The sequence below is a fragment of the Puma concolor genome, chromosome C1 (genome assembly GCF_028749965.1).
Source record: "Puma concolor isolate L17-30 chromosome C1, mPumCon1.1.hap2, whole genome shotgun sequence".
NCBI classification, from domain to species: Eukaryota; Metazoa; Chordata; class Mammalia; order Carnivora; family Felidae; genus Puma; species Puma concolor.
This window is the reverse complement of record NC_141674.1, coordinates 44883378-44899651: the sequence shown is the minus strand read 5'-3', so window position 1 is coordinate 44899651 and position 16274 is coordinate 44883378. Positions and strand designations below refer to the sequence as shown.

Genomic DNA, 16274 nt, shown 5'->3' with positions numbered 1-16274 from the left:
TGGAGAGAAAGAGAGTGGAAACACCCATAAAGGGCTGACCAATAAAGGGAGAAAGGGGAAAGGAGGAAAGAGAGAGTTAGGACCCTATAAACAGGGGAGGGCAGAGTCTGAAACTCCACAGCTCGGTACCAAGCTGGACCCAATGTCCGGAATAGAACTAGAAGGGCCACGGCACCTGCTGGGCTTGGTTACATGACATCAAGTGACGATTCAACTAATTTATTTCTTCTTTTGCCCTCTAGGCTGGTGATTTCACGCGATCATAGAGCGTCAGAGACAAAAAGGGCATCTAGTTAAACCTCCTCACTGTACAGATGGGATAGCTGAGGACGAGAAAGCACATCTTGCCCAACGTCACAGAGCAACTCAACATCAGAGCTGGAACTCAGCATACGTACGTCTGCATTAAAGCCCCAGTTATTTTCACTCCTTCGTGTTGTGGCTGCCCAGCCTAAGGCCTGGCATTTCCTTTCACATTCTTTTTTTTATCTGGAGAATACCACCTGCTTCAGGCAGAGACCGACTGCAGTTCGTCTTTGTGTGTCCCGTGCCCGGAGTGCAGAGTGATGCCCCTCCGTGAGTGTGTGATCACTGAACGACAGACGAAATGACCGTAATTATCCCCATTATACAGATGAAGAAACTCAAGGTTCAAAGAGATTGGGGTACCTGTCCAAGATGACACGGCCAAGCCATGATTCACACCTGGTCTTTCTGGCTCTGGAGGCCCTACATGGCTGCTGGCCGGAGGGCGTACGAAAGGCACCAGCCCCCCAGCAACCTGAAGAGCAGGCACAGCATAGGGACCCTGACCTGCGCCCTCTTCGTGTTGAGCCTTGAGTGTGGGGGTCCTGCAGAAGGACCAGGTGCTGTGACAAGCGTGCAGGGCGGAAAAAGATCCGTCCCAGCGAGGCCCCCCTTGCAGAGGGGCCTCGGGCTCACGTGGCCAAACCAGTCCCACATGTTTGGAAGTGAAGAGCCTTGCTGGGGGCCAGGAGAAAGATCCGTTCTGGGGGTTCTGCCAGCCCTGGAGATGAGGCTGCCAGAGGGAGGTCAGGACAGGGGAAGGACAGATGTGTCCAAGCCCCTGCCAGAGGCCACGCTGGCCCCAGTGAATCCATTCTCTAACCAGAGCCGTAACTCTATTCCAAGCTCAGGCGTTCCGGTTCCCAGATTAGACCATGGAAAAGTGGTTCCATGTGGACTCTTTAGCTCGGCTGCTTCCTCAGTCCCCGCCCCTGCCCCCCACCTCCAGCCCAGAATCGCAGGGAGGCCATTTCGTGTCAACACGAGGATGTTGCTCTTTATTTTCTTCTCTCTTGAACCCATAAAAATAACTCTGCCAGACCCAAGTATCCGTGTGAGCTCCCAAGAAGCTGGACTGAAACGTGTTTGCACGTCGGGACCAAAGCAATCCCACATGTGGCTGCTGAAACGGAGTGTCCTCTACGTGGCAGGTGGCTGCCTTCTTGAATCTCACGGACGACCACGGAAGGAGGAAGGGACCACATCTGCACCCCGTCCTCTGCTCTTCAAATGGCCCTTCCGTTTCATTTGTCGTCTTAGTTTTGCAGATGGAAAAACCTAAGGCTCGGAGAGATGGGAACGGTTCAGTCATTCGATCACTCCCCACTCTGCAAATGCGTATCATTTCCACCAATGTGCTCGGTGCGGATTTTTGTAGGGAAAACCCTTTCTTTTCTGCTTTATGAAAGGATTCACTAGTGGATTCCCTGGGGTGTTCCATGCAAAGTTTCCCAAAGCGTATAAGGTAAAAGACTAATTCTGTGAGGGCTTAATAGGCATTTGGGGAAGTCTATGCACAAATTAACCTGGAAATCACTGATTAAACAACACTTCCTTAGGAGATCACTGATTAAAGAAACTCAACAACGCAGGATTTTCTTAAGTATGGGCGTTTTCAAAGTCTGTAATTGGCTAAAGTATATTTGAGTCTCCCAGCAGAGTATAAAGCATGCAGTCTTTTCCCAAAGTTATGAGCGAGAGTTCTAAGAAAAACTGTCTTGGAAACACTTCCCCAGTATATTTGGTTGACTCATATGAAATTGCCAACCCACAGCTGTTTTTTTATCTACAAAACGGCATTTCCATATGGTTGAACCTGACGTGCACAACAGGGTTTTTCTCAAGTGTTTTGTGACTCCTTTATCTGATTTCATAATGTGATGGGGTTCATAGGCCCCGAACCCCTTAAAGGTTGTTTGTAAGTGACCCTCCCTTAAAGGGCACTTGACGTGTTGCCTTTTATGTGCTCACTGTTAGAGCTGGAAATTGTCCTGGGGAAGGGTGGCCCAGATGGCTACTCTCTGCCCAAACCTGTGCCTGTCCTTCCGTACTGTGGAGTCAACTGAAGCAGCCATGTAAGTAGAGACTGTCTTGCCAGAGCTCGAGCACCCAGGTGGGTGTGGGGGGCCGGGGGCCGCTATGGAGAATGAGCAGAAGGATACACGTGACCGCCAAGCGGTGGGAAGAGTCAGGTGTCTTCTCCATCCTCTTCTTGCCCATCTTCTGGCCGAACACATAGATCTCCAGAGTCCCAGAGGCTGGCAGACCCACAAGAGGGAAGGGAACTCAGTCCTGATTCACCGCCTGGTGGAAAGCCACCCACCAACTAAGCACACCTATGTTGAACTTTTAGGTGAGGGAGAAAGAAACGGATTACTTTAAGCCATGGAAGCTTGGGAGGTGGTGTTGACATCGCGGAAGGAAGTGTCAACGTAACCAACACAGTAAAGTTGGGAGCAGGTGGTGAGAGCGGCCGTCCAGGGCCCTGAAGGTGGGTAAGAGGATAGAGCAAAAGAGGACCACCCTCAGCGAGGCTCACACGACAAAAGGGTCACCAGTCAGGATGGCCGGACCGGGCTCACGCGCGCAGAAGCTCTCTTAGTCAATGGGGGCTGCTACAACAAAATGCCATCAGTGGAGTCACTTACAAACAACAGGCATTTCTCTCTCATAGTTCCAGACGCTGGGAAGTCCAAGATCAAGGCCCTGGCAGATTTGGTGTCTGATGAGAGCCCATTCTTTGGTTCACCTGGTAGAAGGGACAAGACATCTCTTTGGACTCCCTTTTAAAAGGGCACTGGGGCGCCTGGGTGGCGCAGTCGGTTAAGCATCCGACTTCACCCAGGTCATGATCTCACGGTCCGTGAGTTCGAGCCCCGCGTCAGGCTCTGGGCTGATGGCTCGGAGCTTGGAGCCTGTTTCCGATTCTGTGTCTCCCTCTCTCTCTGCCCCTCCCCCGTTCATGCTCTGTCTCTGTCTGTCCCATAAATAAATAAAAACATTGAAAAAAAAATTTAATAAAAGGGCACTAATCCCATTTATGAAGACTCTGCTCTCATGACCCTAATCCCCTCCCAAAGGCCCCAGCTCCAAATACTGTCACAGTGGGGATGTGTGATGAATGGGGTGGGGGGAGAGCGGACAGGGGAGACATGACATTCAGTGCCTAGCAAAAGCCAATGTCATTTGTAGGAAGCATAATATGAATGGAATGCTGGGCTGATCATAGGGCTATTATTCAAAACACTAAGCATCGGTTGAGACCCTGACACCTTCCTCCCACTCATAACCCCGTGTCCAATCAGGCCCCACAGAGTTCTGGGGATTCTATGTCCTCCGTCCTATGACCCTGTCTCCTCCTCATCCCTTGTGCCCTAAATACACGGCCTCCTTCAGATCTCCCAAACACCAGCCGCACACCAGCCCCTCTAAAGCTGCACATAGGAAGATTTCCAAGGGGTTTTCTTGGCATTGAAAACCTAACCATGGCTCTCCCTGTCTAAACCCTTAAGCACATCCCAGTATCCTCAAAATACGTCTAAGCTTATGGAGTAAAGGCAGAAGAGGGTGAGCTTTGGAGGCAGACTCCTCTGGGTCTGATCCCTGACCTCCCCACCTCCCCACCTGCATGACCCTGCACGCGGACCTTATGCTTTTGATTTTCCTTTTCTTGACCAATAAAGTAGATCACACCACAATGCCTTGCATGTAGAATGTCCTCCTCCTTAATCAGCTTTCTTGCTTTCCCGTGCATGGAGCAAAGGACACTAAACATGGAGGTGGGAAGCCTGATCCGAGGCTGACCACTAGCACAGCACTTGCACGGAGTAGGTGCTCCAGACATGCACCTGCCAGATGGGTCAATGCCAAAGCCCTGACTCCCTGTCATGCATGGCTCTACTCCAGCTGCTACACTTGGGTTCCTTTCCAGACATGAGAAGGCGGTCGTTACCGGAGAGTGTGTTACACTTTGCTGTCTCTGCCATGTCCCCGAAGTGTCCCCTAAAGAAACTTCTCTGCCCATCAGAGAAGCAGACTGGGTAGCACTGGGCACGCAGCCCTGGGGTCTACCAGCTAATTGACCTCTAAATCAGGCAGGCAAGATCTTACGGTCCTGTCCGCTAATCTTTGAAAATAAGACACAAGGGGAAACATTTACCTCCCCAAAGCACACATCTGCTCGGCAGTTTCTGAGGATGAGCCCGCGGAGAGACGCCTCCCTCTACGAGGGCTCCCAGGAGAGGCCAACAATGTGTGCGGCCTTTTCCCATGACGGAAGGGCCAAGTTCCCAGAGATGGCCCCCAGTCACCCCTCCCTCAAGGATCATGCTAAGATCCTCCTAACACACCTGCTTTTCCTTCCTCGGGCCTGGGACAAGTCCTGTCTCCGAGGTGGTTCATCCCATCCTGATCCTAATGTTCTAAAATAACATTGTATCCATTTCAGCCTCAGGGTTCTTAGGGTGCATCACAGCGGCCCCTTTATGCTACTTATGCTCTTCCACTAACAAAAACTATGGGACAAGGACAGGGGAAGAAGTGGTTCTCACACTCATACGAAAACCCCACTGGGCAGGTGGTTGTTGCATATAGCAGGAAGCGTCCTCATTCACCATGCATTTTCAAACCACGGGATGACGCCATCGCGAAGTTCCAAGTAACCATATTTAGACGTCGAACTTCTCCACATAACTCGACAGCTTCCTAAGTTGGTTACAGTAATTAAATAACTGAAGTGTCCTACATTACCAACTGGAGACCAGAGCTACAAGGTCCCTTCCTTGCAACTGGGAGTGGCCATGTGACTGAGTGCAACAAAAGGATACATAACACAGAAATTTACTGGAGGGTTTCTGGGGGAAGATGTTCTCTCCTGATAGAGAGACGCTGCTCTGGCATCTCTGGGTGCCCCTTGGCCTCCTGTCTTTTAAAAAAATTTTTTTTAATATTTATTCATTTTTGAGACAGAGACAGAGCATGAATGGGGGAGGGTCAGAGAGAGAGGGAGACACAGAATCCGAAACAGGCTCCAGGCGGTCAGCACAGAGCCCGACGCGGGGCTCAAACTCACGGACCGCGAGATCATGACCTGAGCCGAAGTCGGATGCCCAACCAACTGAGCCGCCCAGGCGCCCCCTGGCCTCCTGTCTTTGAAAAGAGCCCTTTGAGGACTATTTAAGGTGAGGTGGTCCTATTTAAACCATGAGGCAACAAGCCTAAAGACAAAAGCCAGCGTTCTGAGGAAGAGACACAGAAGGGTGGGATGAGGCTGGTTTGGGTTATTTGTTTTGTTTTGTTTTGTTTTGTTTCGTGTGTGTGTGTGCTTTTGTTCTGTTTTGTTTGTTTGCCACTGAACCAGACCAGAACCACCTACTTCGCAAGCCATTGTTAGGCAGGTACACTCAAAGTCTCTTAACGAATGCCTCATGCGTTATCAGCCCACCGTATTTTAATAATACCTTGGGACATGAGAGGACCACAAGGTGAGCAGACAATTCAGGAGCTAAAAGTAGAAAATAAACCTTTACAAAAACGGGACGATATGTAAGTGAATGTTTCATATTATCAATACGGGCCCTTGTGAAAGCCTCTGTTTGTAGAACAGGAATAATAATATCTGGTGTGGGTTTGTTCCAAGGATTCTGCAAGTTAATACAGGCAGAATAAAGTTAAAAGTGCCAGGCACAGAGCAAGTACTATCTAATAATAGCTATCAAGTTAATCAGTAAAAAACGTAACTTTCTTTAATAAAGAGTATAGGGGCGCCTGGGTGGTGCAGTCGGTTAAGCGTCCGACTTCAGCCAGGTCACGATCTCGCGGTCCGGGAGTTCGAGCCCCGCGTCGGGCTCTGGGCTGATGGCTCAGAGCCTGGAGCCTGTTTCTGATTCTGTGTCTCCCTCTCTCTCTGCCCCTCCCCCGTTCATGCTCTGTCTCTCTCTGTCCCAAAAATAAATAAACGTTGAAAAAAAAAAAAAAGAGTATAAGTCTGGGTACTGGATTTGGAGTCAGAAAACCTGGCTTCTGGAGGGACACTTCTCCTGTCTGATCACAGATCAACGTTCGTGGCTATTTCAGGACAATGAAATCTCAATACAATAGAGGCCCCTTGTCAAAGCGTGTTGAAAGTTTGATAAATCATATGAATTCTGAGCTGTCACATGTTGCCAATTCAGTAATGAAATACATGTATCACTGGAAGTCTAAAAAGGCTTTAAAAATACGCCTGTAAATAAAATGGAACATTTGGTTGTGCAACTAAGGAAGAGCCTGGAAGTTTTTAAGTAATTTCATATGAAATTGATTTTCCTTTCCTAAAACAATAGCTGGACAATGACAGTGTGAGCACAAATGTAAAGTAGAAGAAGACAGAGAAGATGGACAGTGCCTAGGTGGGTCCCCCCACTACACTGCTGATGTGCCTCTAGGTAAGTCCTTTCCCATCCCCGGGCCTCAGTTTCCTCGTTTGTAAATTGAGTAGTGTAGGACACAACAGCCCTTATCCCGTCTCCAGTCCTCAGCTGTGGGACCAGAAACAAGGGACTTACTTTCTCTGAGCCCCACGAAATGGGAATGAAAATTGGGAATGAAAAAAAGAGCAACTTCACAGGAAAGCTGTGAAGATCAAATGTCAGAGCACGTGAAAACATTCCAGGCACAGGGTAGATGCTTAATAAATGTTGGTTGGAGCCTAGTACGTTGTCTATCCCAGTCCCAACATTCTGTGGTTCTGTATAAAGTGGGGCCCGTAGAGGCAATGGCAAAAAAGAGAGGACGTGTTCTTTGTCCCACAAAAGCATGCCCCAGACAGGATGGCTTGGGCCTTCCCAGGTGGCCAGGGCTTCCTTGTGAATGGTCCAAAGGCCCTTGGCCAACCTTTAGCACGAGGGACATTTATTAGACCCAGGAGACAAAGATGGTCCATAAGGTCTCCTGGGTTCTGGTATGAGGAACGTTAGACAATAGACACGGGGAAGGTCTAAGCTATGAGAAACAGACTTCTACAGGACGTCATCAGTGCCTGTGGGTCTATGACCAGAATTCCCACAGTTACGAGGTCAGGTCGGGAAGAAAAGATTGGACATGAAAACATTCACTAACGGACTCACCACCTAGAAAGTACCCTCATTCATGCAGCACCACACACACTCACACACACTGACTCTCACTGTTTGACACTAACAATTACGACCCACAAAGAAGTGGATGGGACGGGCAGAGCGCTTCTCCTTTACGGTCAAATGTGCCACCTCTAACAACACAAGGAACGTGCCATGCAAATGGCCTTCAAAGTCATACTGAAATGTACAAAAGACGTCAGATGTCACGAAGTCAGTGAAAGTGATCTAAGGATCTGCGTGAATCACAGGCAGAGTCCGTGATAAATGACCAGTCAGCCACCAAAGCCAAGAAAATCAAAAAGGATGATCTCACAATAGATGTCTCGAAGGAGAGTGTTTCTTACATAAGTGAAGATCAAGGAAAAATTAATGCGCCTTTTACTCTATTTACACAAATCACCCTTTTGATCACGTTGCAAAAGTCAGAAGTAAACAACACATTTTGTGCTCGCATACAATGGTATCAGGAAAACCGTACCAAAGGAACCAACATTCGCTTTGTTCTTGACTCACCGTAAGCCTCTCACATGTGATGGCAACGCAATCTAAACTTTGTTAAATGCAAAACAAAATAAACATGATGATAATTTTTGTTCGTTCTTCAGAATAATTTCCAATCACACTTTTCATCCTTTTCTACCATTCACTATGAAACCAGAGTCCTTATTTTTAAGTTTACTAATTGTATGTGACTAATTTCTTTTTTTTTTTTTTTTTAATTTTTTTTTTCAACGTTTTTTATTTATTTTTGGGACAGAGAGAGACAGAGCATGAACGGGGGAGGGGCAGAGAGAGAGGGAGACACAGAATCGGAAACAGGCTCCAGGCTCCGAGCCATCAGCCCAGAGCCTGACGCGGGGCTCGAACTCACGGACCGCGAGATCGTGACCTGGCTGAAGTCGGACGCTTAACCGACTGCGCCACCCAGGCGCCCCGTGACTAATTTCAAATATGAGGACCTCTTTTATATGGTCAGACGAACAAGAACCAAGTCTACACTGAATCTAGCCCTGGCTGGGCTCCGGGCTCTGAGGATCTGGGGATGAGTACATCGGACAGAGGAAACAGCTTGTACCAAGGCTCTGGGGCAGGAAAGCCTTCGATGCACTTGAAGCGGGGAGGAAATGAGTAAAAGGAAGAGCGGGACAATACGAGTGACAGGGGTCAGCAGGGATCAGCTCAAGCAGGGCTGTAGTCCCTGACAGGGAGTTAGAATAAAAACTCGAAGTGCCCTGGGAGGTGACCAAAGAGTATGAAGCGGATGCTCTGCCTGGAGCATCTGGTGGAGGGAGATGCCCCTCCAGGAGACCAGGCGGCAGCAGCAGATCTGGAAGGTGATGCTGAGCTCGTGATGGGAGGGACAGTTTGAGCTGCCTGGAGCCTTGCCCGTGGACACGCCCAGCGGGCATTAGATCCAGGATTCCGAAGGTGGTCAGAGACGTATGACCTTCAACTGTGCCCCGAGGATGAGGACTTGGGAATTTTCAGTCTGGAGGACACAGCCGAAACCATGCTTATGAGTGCCCCCCCCCATACGCACACACACACACAAAGAGAACATGTAAACCCACAAACGGAAACTCCCGAAGGAGCTGAGAAAGACTGTCCCCTCCTCAGATGACTCAGGCTGCCTATTGTTCCCAGATCTCCAAGCAAAACAGGAGACTGTGGATGGAAATGAGAGAACACTTTTATGGCAATGGAATATATCTGTGTGCCCTCTCCACGTCAGAAGGCTAACGTGTTAATCAGCTTGGCTTGTCACGTGTCGCCGATTCCCCAACGAAATAAAAGCTCTGACTTTGATCTTTCAGGAAAAACTTGAATGAGTCAAAATAAGCTTTTTCTCCTTGTAAACAAAAGAAAGTTCTCTGATTGTGCAACTGGGTACAAGGCCAGCCAATGTTAAAGAATCTCATACGAAACCACCCTCCCCCCCACCCCACCCCCTCTCCACCGCCCGGACTTCAGCCCTAAAATAATACATCACATGTTAGGTGGCAAAGTTGAGTAAGAAAAAGAATAAAATGGGTGTCAGGAGGCCCAGGACCCAACTTTTGCTCTGCCATTGACAGGTGGCATTTCTCTCAATACCTCAGTTTTGTCATCTGCAAAATTAGGGGGGAAAAAGGGGGGGGTATGTTTTAAGTCTCTTAACCGTGTTAAGGGCGTGCAATTCTATAAATAGGCAGGCTAGTGGGCCTCTAAGTCTCAGCGAACTGCTATAATATCCCAGGCCCATATGTACCTTTTCTCATTTTAATGCGCACGGCATCCCTACGAGGCAAGCATTGTTGATGCCAATTTGGGGATGGAAAGACTTAAGGTCCCCAAACAGCCAGTGTTAGTGTGGACAGAATTCCGGCTTTGGTGTCAGAGAAACCTGGGTTTTAATCGATTGTAATACTGTGCCACTAGTCAATGTGTTGCCTCTCAGCCCAGGACTCACCCTCATTGGCCAGCTTCGTGATGGCGGTGCGGGACCCTGGGAGCAGTTCTCCTCTGCCAGCAGGTGGAATGCTAGGCTTTGTCAGTAGAGGGCGCTAGAGAGAGAGAGACACACACACACACACACACACACACACACACACACACGAAGAAGGCTCTGGTCTTCCCGGGTCTATTGGTTTGCCTTTTTTTTTTTTTTTTTTTTTTTTTTTTTTTTTGCTCCTGGGGTGAAGAGCAGCCAGCATGGAAAGAACACCCAGTCCCACTGGTGCCCACACCTCAGCAGGTTTCACTGGCACCCCAAAAGGCAGCTCCTCAGCAAATAGCAGCCCTCTGGGGAGCAGCTTCCAGGAGTCTCAGTCACACGCCAGAAGACAGATCCCCAGAGAGTGTTGTCTGCACCCCAGGGGCTGGTGTCATTGGAGGCGCCTCAGTAGACCTCTCCACCATCCAGCGGAGTACAGCCACACCCGCTCCAGAGAGGTCTGAATCTCAGCCGGGGGGACCGGGGTCCTGTCCCAAATCTGTTCCTTCCTTGCATAACTGTGTTCATCTATTCACAACACTTCTGACACCAAGCGTGTAGGGGTTTTCCCAATTCTCCCACAAGACTGCCTGTGACCAGATGCCAGCCGTAAGTCCCAAGTTGTCGCCCATACGTCTGAGTAACTGGCTATAAATGGGGGACTCCCAAAACCCCTTGTGCAGGTTTGATCATGTGCTATGAGGGCTCACAGAGCTCAGGGAAACCCTTACTTATATTTACTAGTTGGTTATAAAAGATATCATGAGGGACACAGATGAACAGCCAGATGAAGAGGTGAGATCTGGGTGAGATCTGGAAGGGTCTCGAGCACAACATCTTTTGTCCCAGTGGGGTTGGGGTATGCCACCGTCTTCTCACGTGGATGTGTTCACCAACCAGGAAGTTCTCCAAACCCCATAGTTTAGGAATTCGTAGGGAGGCTTCAGCCCATAGGCATGATCAAGCTTTAGTCAATCTCCAACCATTTGACCCTCCCTGGCGCGTAGGGCGAGGGGCTGAGAATTCCAAGCTTCTAATCATGCTTGGTCTTTCTGGTGACCGGGACCCATGCAGGAGCCCACCAAGGACTGTATCATTAGAACAAAACACACTCCTGTCACCCAGAAAATCCGAAGGATTTAGTAGTTGTGTGGCAGTGGCTCCTATCGCCTCCATTTCTCAGGAAATTGCAAGAGTTTTTAGGAGTTCGGTGTCAGGATCTGGGGGCAAAGAGCAATATATCTATTATTATTTTACAGGTACCCTGCCTCAAGCCTAGAGGTAGAGACTCCGTTTCTGCCGTCTTTAGTGTTATCTTTACCCCTTAGTAGTTAAGATTTCCTGTCACTTTGCAATTCTTTATATAAGACTTTCCCTATTCCAATTCCTGTGTGGCTTCTGCCTTCGGACTGGACTCTGATACGCTCGGAGAAAGTTGCTTAACGTCTCTGAGTTTTGATTCTATCTTATGGAAAATGGAAATAATAACAATCCTTCTCTGATAAATTGTCATAGAAAATTAGAGCTGTTGTAATGTTCACCAGTTGGAAGGTGTTAGTACAAGTACTCAGTGGTTGAAGCTTTTTTTTTTTTCATTAATTTATCCAAGGTCTGGATAAATTGTCAGCAGTAGGTGAGCGGAGGGGCTGGTGCCCACCCCCCACCCAACCAGAGGCAGCCCATGACTGGGCGTTGCAGGGTGCTAGAGCCCGCCCACCCAACCAGAGGCAGCCCATGACTGGGCGTTGCAGGGGTGCTAGAGCCCGCCCACCCAACCAGAGGCAGCCATGACTGGGCGTTGCAGGGGTGCTAGAGCCCGCCCGCCCTACCAGAGGCAGCCCATGACTGGGTGTTGCAGGGGTGCTAGAACCCGCCCACCCTACCAGAGGCAGCCCATGACTGGGCGTTGCAGGGTGCTAGAGCCCGCCCACCCAACCAGAGGCAGCCATGACTGGGCGTTGAAGGGGTGCTAGAGCCTGCCCGCCCGCCCTACCAGAGGCAGCCCATGACTGGGCGTTGCAGGGGTGCTAGAACCCGCCCACCCTACCAGAGGCAGCCCATGACTGGGCGGGCGTTGCAGGGGTGCTAGAGCCCGCCCACCCTACCAGAGGCAGCCCATGACTGGGCGTTGCAGGGGTGCTAGAGCCCGCCCACCCTACCAGAGGCAGCCAATAATTGGGCGTTGCAGGGGTGCTAGTGCCCAGCGACCCCAAATTCAGGGCTCCCCCAGGAGTGACTTGGCTCCGGAACTGCTACACCAGCCTGGCCAAAACTTTCTTAGAAGTGAGGTGCAGTCTGAAACCTTCTTGCCACCCCTCACCTTCCTCCCCCTCTGTTTTCCCAAGTGACAGAACTGAGTCACGTCTGCAGGCTCCCCGTGCCCAGTAGGCTGCTCTCTCCCCTGTATCCTTCACAAGCCTTTCCCCAATAAGGCTCTTGAACTTGGCATCCGCCTCCCAGAGGATCTGAACTGACATTTCCTCTTAGCTGATGATGTGTTCGCAGATGATCCCCAAGTAAGACGCCTGTTTTACTTCTCACTGCAAAGGAGCCATCTGGGAGGACCAGCATGTGTATACTGAAGCCTCAACTTCCCTGTTTTCTCTCTCTCTCTCTCAGACCTCACCTGGCTCTCTCGACTTCTGTCATGCTGACCGCTCCCCGCGTCTAATCGGACACACACACGGGCAAGCGCACACACATGTGCACACACGAGCCACGCACACTGCCGTCTCCCTCCCGGGACTCGTCATCCTCCCCCACCTCTTGCAACAGGCGGGGCATGGCCCCTCAGACCTATCCCGAGAGTCTCTCTCCCACCCCGAACTGCCTGCAGACAGCTCCCCGCAGCCTGCACCCCCCCAATCTGGGCAGGACCGGAGCTCCAAAACGCAGCTTCCGTTGAGCTTACCTCCCTCGAGGCAAGGCCAGAAGGGGCCCGACAAGGCACCCTCTGAGGGACCGTTGCAGAAATCCCTACCTTAAACAGTGACGGGGACCAGGGTGGGAGAAATCCACATAGCTGAGAACAAGCACCGAATCCAGGAGTGGCAGAGGCATGTCCCAAATGAGTCAGGGAGTCAGGAGCTCAGGATCCAGAATGAGCAGCTCAAACGCAAGAGCAGAGCTTTCCGAAAGATTGTCTCAGGCACAAATAGGACCAGCGTAGGGTCTGGTGAGGGTCTCGGGGATGAGGCCAGCCTGACCTAGAGGGAAGCTGGGTTGGATAATTAGTCACCGGGCCGCACTGCTCAAGCCTCAGCCCTCGGGTTGCTCTGGAGGGCAGGTGGCTACCCAGTGTCCCCTCAGGTGAAGCCCCACATGGACCTTCCTCTGCTACTTTGGCCTCATTTGCTCTACTGGGCTGTCACTTCAATGTCCCGTTTGTCCTCTGTTCCCTGCCACAAGCATCTCTCCGACTCCTTCCGGATGCTGCAGAGGGCTGGACACGGACGCACAGCTCCAGCCACTAATGGGTTAACTGCTGGTCTTTTTCTCCCAGACCTTTTAACAACCCCGCCCCCAAAACACCAGAGGGGTGGGGGGGGACGTGGGACCACATCTAGGCCCTTCACCATTGCCTCCCTGGCCACCTCCACCCTTTCTACTCACACAGCCACTCAATCCTTAACCAGCCATGGCTTTCCCCTTTTTCTAGTCCAAGCCCCTGAGGCCCCTGTAGGGCTTAAGGTCAAGTCTATGTGATCGGAGGTAAATGACTTTCCCCGCTCCGGACCTCAGATCTGCCTCTTCCATGGATGAAGTGTATCCTCTCTAGATCATCCCCCAGGGCCATCCCAAGTGGGGAATCCCATAGCCACTTGGCTCTATAATCCCATGGCCACTTGGTCCCACGATCCCGTAGCCACTTGGGTCCCAGTATCCCTCGTGCAAACACTGCTTCTGTTTTCCCTTTCTTGTTCTCACAATGGGAAAGGGGCCATGAGGTCAGGCCACATCACCCACCTCCTGGTGCCCATGGCTACCTACAAGCTCTCAGTAAAGAGACTTCCTGTCCCGATATAAAGAGGACTTCCTCCTCCCCCCACTGCTCTGTTCTACATTCCGGTGGCTGGGACAGCGGCCTCCCCACCAGATTCACAGGAGATGAAAGACATCCTGCCCCATCATCCCTACTCAGATGCAGACCTCAGCACACACTGACGGCGACACATGGGTCGCACGGCTGCTCGGTCTCTCACAGACACACACGCTCGCCCTCCCTGCCTAATATCCAGTCCTTTCCTGTCTTCAGACACACACAAGCCCTCAGTGCTCTGGCTCACATTCCTTCTCTCTGTCTCTCTCTCTCTCTCTCTCTCTCTCTCTCTCACACACACACACACACCCAGACCCAGCCCTCCCGTCATGCCCAGGCCCTAGGGCACTACAGCCGAAAGAACGAAGACAACCTAGGCACTGGCTAATGTTCTCAGGTGATAGAACACGCGAAGAATGCCCGCCAGCGCCCGGTCTGGAACAGAGCTGGCGAGGGGCTCCGAGGGAGAAGGGGGGTGTGGGAGACGCCAAGCCAGCAGGAGCAGCACTGTCTTCCTCCGGCGCGGGTGGGAGAGGCTGGATCCCTGGATCACTTCTGTAGCCCTCAGAAAATGTATGTACCCCCTCCACTAAGGGGACATTTCCTTAGCCACCTTCCTCATCCTAGCATAGTAACCCAGATTGCTGCGTCCTTATTCTGAGTTAGGGGCTGTGAGAAGCACGGGAATGAGTGAGTGTTCACTTTGACCTCACGAGGTAAATGTTGCCATCACTGTTTCCACAGAAGAAAAAACCGAGGATTGACTAAGAGTAGTTCGTTTATTTAAGGATTAATGTCTTATTTTAAATTTTTTTTTTAAGTTTATTTTTCAGAGAGAGAGAGAGAGGGAGCGTGCACACGGGGGTGGGGAGGGGCAGAGAGAGAGAGAGAGAGACACGGAATCCGAAGCAGGCTCCAGGTTCTGAGCTGTCAGCACAGAGCCCGACACGCGGCTCGAACTCCCGGACCGAGAGCTCATAACCCGAGCGGAAGTCAGACGCTTAAGCGACTGAGCCACCCAGGCGCCCCAAGGATTAATTTTTTCAATTAACCAAGAATTTAGAGGAGCTTGCCCAAATTCACCCAACAGGTCAGGAAGGAGCTGGTATCCAACCTGTGGGAGCCCCAAGCCCACAAGATTAACCCCCAGGCTCCCTCACTCCGGGACATGACCGGAGCCAAGTGCAAACTTAGCCCTCCCGTTGACTGACCGTGTGACACCAAGCAGGCTCCGTCACCTCTCTCGGCCCCCATTTCCACGCTGGTGCGCTGAAGATAACAGCATCTGTTTTGCAGATTTGTAAGGATTACGAAGGGTTTATCAAAAGCGCTCAGCACACTGCCTGGCCCAGAGTAGGTCTTCAACCGTGTCTCATCTCTGCCTTCCTGTAAAATTATGATAGGCTCTTCAAAGACCAAAATGAGCCCACGCGGTAACAGCCTAAGCCTGGGATGCCAGATTTGGAGAAGGCCAGGGGTGAGAGTTTTTCAAATGTCGCTTTTAGGATAAATAAAACACAGCGTGTTCCTTCCTACCCCAGGGTTTAGCCATATGGAACTCATTTCTCTGAGGGGGGTACGGTCTGAAGCCATGCGCGGGTCCAAGTTCAGGTGCGACCTCTCGATGAATGACAGAGACAGAAGGGGGCGTTCGAATGAACGCTAACACCTCCTGATCGTCGCGCACTTTACCGTTTTGCAGCGGCCTGTGCACCCATTCTCTGTTGCGGGCTCCCAACCACCCTCCGGGGCTGGTGGCGAGGTCACGGATGTCTAGGCTGATGTCATCTCCAGCTGACCGATGAAAGAATGAGACCCAGGAGGGGGCACGCCATGCCTGTGGTGAGACCCAGGCCCACTGACAGTGGCCTCTCCCGGGGGACGGGGTGGACAGGAGGAGCGGGGAACTTCCTGTTGGTAATAGCAGTGGCCAATACCCATTTGCCAGCAGGGCTGGGGACAAGGCCGAACTGAGAAAGATAGCTCGGGTACAAAATCGAAAGAGAAAAAAAAATAAATAAATAAATAAATAAATAATTAAAACAAAATAAAAACAAAAACAAAATCGAAAGAGGCCAGCAAGCACGGGGTGAACGCGTCCTTGACTTTGGCCCCCGAAGCCCCTCCCCCTAGTCCTGGCCCTGTTTAGCAGGCTCTGTTCTAAATGCCTTATACGCATCAACTCATTTAGTCTTCACCACAAACCACAGGGTAGTCGCCGTGTCATTACCTCTCACGCGCACCCCTTTTTAGGCGGGGAGAGAAAGAGGGTGCAGCGTATGCTCAGGGTCTCGCGAGAAGAGTCCACACGCACACATTTAACTCTGCTGTCTGCTCC

At 51.0% G+C, this 16274-nt stretch overlaps 2 long non-coding RNA genes across 2 annotated transcripts; one reads left to right on the top strand and one right to left on the bottom strand.

Moving 5' to 3' along the window:
* Positions 1 to 203: 203 nt before the first annotated feature.
* Positions 204 to 13734, bottom strand: LOC147578031 (uncharacterized). Its single transcript, XR_015254721.1, has 4 exons — positions 12878 to 13734; positions 9832 to 9967; positions 2955 to 3055; positions 204 to 1584 (listed from the first exon to the last, which is right to left on the bottom strand). It is a non-coding gene; the product is annotated as an uncharacterized LOC147578031 (long non-coding RNA).
* On the top strand, positions 2284 to 2960 carry LOC147578032 (uncharacterized). The gene is made up of 2 exons (XR_015254722.1): positions 2284 to 2381; positions 2660 to 2960. It is a non-coding gene; the product is annotated as an uncharacterized LOC147578032 (long non-coding RNA).
* Positions 13735 to 16274: the final 2540 nt, after the last annotated feature.